The sequence below is a fragment of the Artibeus jamaicensis genome, unplaced genomic scaffold, assembly GCF_021234435.1.
Source record: "Artibeus jamaicensis isolate MK-2021 breed Jamaican fruit bat unplaced genomic scaffold, CSHL_Jam_final contig_233, whole genome shotgun sequence".
Taxonomy (NCBI): Eukaryota; Metazoa; Chordata; class Mammalia; order Chiroptera; family Phyllostomidae; genus Artibeus; species Artibeus jamaicensis.
The window spans coordinates 14,879,480-14,883,288 of record NW_026521486.1 but is presented as its reverse complement, the minus strand read 5'-3'; the positions used below and the strand labels follow the sequence as shown (position 1 = coordinate 14,883,288).

The window sequence follows — 3,809 nt, the reverse complement described above, 5'->3', positions numbered from 1 at the left end:
CATTATATTCAAGAACTTAGAGGCTCTGTCTCTTGTGTGTTTTTGTGAGGGTTTTTGATGATGTATTTCATGGTCGGATGGTAGAAATGGATCATTTGGGGGGGATCATTTTTGATACACAGTTGTGAGTATGCGAAACATACAGTTTATTCTTGAATTATTTATTTGTGTTACAATTGTGAACCTACTTTTGCCTACCCCTGTATTATATATATTACATATAATATACATAATTTTTATTTATTTTTCCCCCGTGGGTCAATCTTTCCAGAGCAAAATTCTTTAATCCTCTGCCTGAGAGTGTGAAAGGCGGGCTGCCAGTATTGCTGGAACCACATTAAGAATAAGGGCTCCCAAATATCATCATTTCAGTATGTTTTTTCCATTATTTTCCTTTTAGTAACACATCTTTCTCCAATTTTCAATGAGCTTAGTGTTCCTAAGTCCAGAGTCTACTGGGTTCAGTATGTAAGAAAAGAAAGCCTTCATCCTTCTGCCAAAGTTGGGTAAGTGTTGTTACCCAGCAGGTGGTCCAGGAATCCTACTACTTCTTATTTAGACTTTTCAGTTGTGTCATCCATATTTAGCTCCACCTACACACTCACTTTCTGGGATACCTGAGCATTCCAAGTACTGAGGCTCTCTTGGATTCTACAGCCTAAAACAATTTAGTTCTGAGCTTCCCTTATGGCCAATTTGGTTCCATCTTTCTCTGGTCTTCTAGTTAGCTCTCTTCCATTGGCTTTCTTGTTTCCAAATTTGTATTGCTTTCATCTCCTCTGCTGTTCTCTTTATACCTGAGAGTTCCTATCTTAAAACAAACACCTTTAATGCATTTTAGTGAGGTTTCCAGAAGTGTGAGTCAAGATTAACATCAAGTTCTATTTCTCCATTTAACTGCAAATTGAGTAGTTTAAATTTGATTCTGATGTAGGACTACCTTCTTTCTCTCTGGATGATTTCAGATCCTTTCCAACATGCCTTTTTTAGTGCAGAGTACAGAGAATGTTGCTGTTATAGTATCACTGATTTTAGTGTATGTTTGGTTCTTTTCCAAGATCTTTTGAAAAGATCTGTCTCTGTGATTACTTCCTCTGTGAACCAAATGTGACTTCCCAGCAGAGCCAATCTCTTCATTCTCTGTATGTCCATAGAACTTCAAATGATCCTCTGCTATAGCACTCATCACAGTAATTTGCCTAGTAAATTTAATTTGTATTTCTTTTCTGACTGTAAATTCCTTGAGTCAAATTTTATGTAGTCAATATATGCCAGTGAAATGAGCAAGTGAAACTAAGTGTGATCTAAAGAATCAGGTTTCTGATAAGGTGAAGAAGTAAGAAGAAATGAAAAAAAATTCACAAAAAATGGGAAAGTTTATCATAATCAATTGAAGACTTTCAAAGTCACAATCTGAATTTGGGAGGTGGGAGGATAAGACATGGACAGGAGGGTTCAGGAGCATTTATCAGGGGTCAATAAGGAAAAGGATTTTCCTGAGTAAAAAGAACATATGTAGACTTCTGGTCTAGATGGAGGTATAGGTAGATATGCTTCGCCTCTTCATGCAACCACAGAGAAAATTACAACTATATCTCAAAACAAATAACAAGCAGAACTGTCAGAAAATCGAGCTTTATGGAAATATGATAATAAAGGACTTAAAGAAGCCATATTCACCCAGATGGGTCAAAAGGGAAGAGTCATGGAGACAGGCAGAGAAGCAGGGAGATGTGGTGGTGTGCAGAGAGGCAGCAGTGGAATGGGCAGCTCCACACTCACATGTGGTGGATAAAAATCAGGATGGATACCTTGAGAGAGAGCAATCCGATTGCCAGGCCAGACCACACAGCCCAGGGTTCCAGCACAGGGAAGATGTATCCTTATAACTTCTGGAACAGTGGGTGTTGTGGTGATGGAAGAAACTGCTGGATTTTCAGGAGAGTTTATTGAAAGGGTCTGCACAGATTTAGAATGTTCTCAAACCCACCAACTCTGGGATTCACCTCTAGGGTAACAGCTGGAAGGGAGCCAGTCATATTTGGGAAGTGGTAAGTGACTGGAAATGGGGTGAGTGCTGGGCAAATCTCCAAAAGCCAGGCAGTGGCATTGTCCCCTCGCTGAGCCCTTCTCCACACTGAGCCACAAAGCAGTGAAGTACATTGCCCTGCCCTGGCAATTACCTAAGGCTCTGCCCACTCAATTTATAGGTGCCCTTTCTAAGACAGAGTCAAAGCAGCTCTGCCTAATACATAGAAACAAAGAGGTTGCCAAATTGAGGAGACAAAGAAATATGGCCCAAATGAAAGAATAGAACAAAACCCCAGAAAAAGAACTACATGAAATGGAGATAACCAACCTATAAGATGCAGAGTTCAAAACACTTGTGATGAAGATGTTCACAGAACTCACTGAGTATGGAAACATAAAACATAAAAAAAAAAAATGAATGTTACACTAAGTGAAATAAAGAAAAATCTACAGGGAACCAAAAACAGAGAGGATGAAGCCAAGATTCAAATCAATGATTTGGAACGCAAGGAAGGAATCAGAACAGTAGGATGAAAAAATTATTTAAAAAAAATGAGGATAGGCTTAGGAACCTCTGGGACAACTTTAAACTTACCAACATCCAAATCATATGGTGCCAGATGGAGAAGAGAAAGAGCAAGAAATGGAAACTTATTTGAAAAAATAGAGACTTTGCTGAGAGTTGCTCTGGTTTCCTGCTTCAATAGTACTTAAGTCAAACCTGATGCTTGACCCCCCCATTTCATCCAGCTGCCCAAATCCATCCTTCTGTCACCTTCTCACAGTACCCTCAGCCCCAAGGTCCCTGCCACTGCTCGAGCACCACAAAGCTGCCTGTCCTCAGACACACATCATGAGGACCACATCTACCTCCCAGGTGCACCAAAACTACCACCAGGACTCGGAGGCTGCCGTCAACCACCAGATCAACCTGGAGCTCTATGCTGTCTACCTGTCCATGTCTTACTACTTTGACCGTGATGACGTGGCTCTGAAGAACTTTGCCAAGTGTTTTCTTAACCAGTCTCACGAGGAGAGGGAACATGCTGAGAAACTGATGAAGCTGCAGGACCAACAAGGTGGTTGAATCTTCCTTCTGTATATTAAGAAACCAGACTGTTATGACTGGGAGAATGGGTTGAATGCAATGGAGTATGCATTACACTTAGAAAAAAGTGTGAGTCAGTCACTACTAGGCTTGCACAAACTGGCCACTGGAAAAAAATGACCCTCATTTGTGTGACTTCACTGAGACTCACTACCTGGATGAGCAGGTGAAATCCATCAAAAAATTGGGTGACCATGTAACCAACTTGTGAGGTTGGAGGCCCCTGGATCTGGGATGGCAGAGTATCTCCTTGACCAGCACACTCTGGGAGACAGTAAAGAGCTAAGCCTTAAGCTGCTGTCCCACAGCCACGGGAATGACTTCCTGGGTCACCAAAGCTTGTTGGAGTTACCTTCACCTTTTCTATAACTTTTACCAGATCATCCACTTATGTCCTTTATTTGTACCACTCCTTCAAATTAAGTAACTTGGTACCCAGATAAAAAAGAAAAAATAATGAATAAAAATTTCCCTAATTTGTCAAAGGAAATAGACACAAGTCCAGGAAGCACAGAGAGTCCCAAACAAGTTGGACCCAAAGAGGACCACACCAAGACACATAATAATTAAAATGCCAGAGGTTAAAAGATAAAGAGAGAACCTTAAAAGGAACAAGAGGAAAGCAGAATTACCTACAAAGGAGTTCCCATAAGGCAATCAGCTGATTTCT

General features: G+C 40.7%; 1 pseudogene; it reads left to right on the top strand.

Annotated features, from left to right (window-relative positions):
* The first annotated feature begins 2,884 nt into the window (after positions 1–2,884).
* LOC119060468 (ferritin heavy chain-like) lies at positions 2,885–3,508 on the top strand (annotated as a pseudogene).
* Positions 3,509–3,809: the final 301 nt, after the last annotated feature.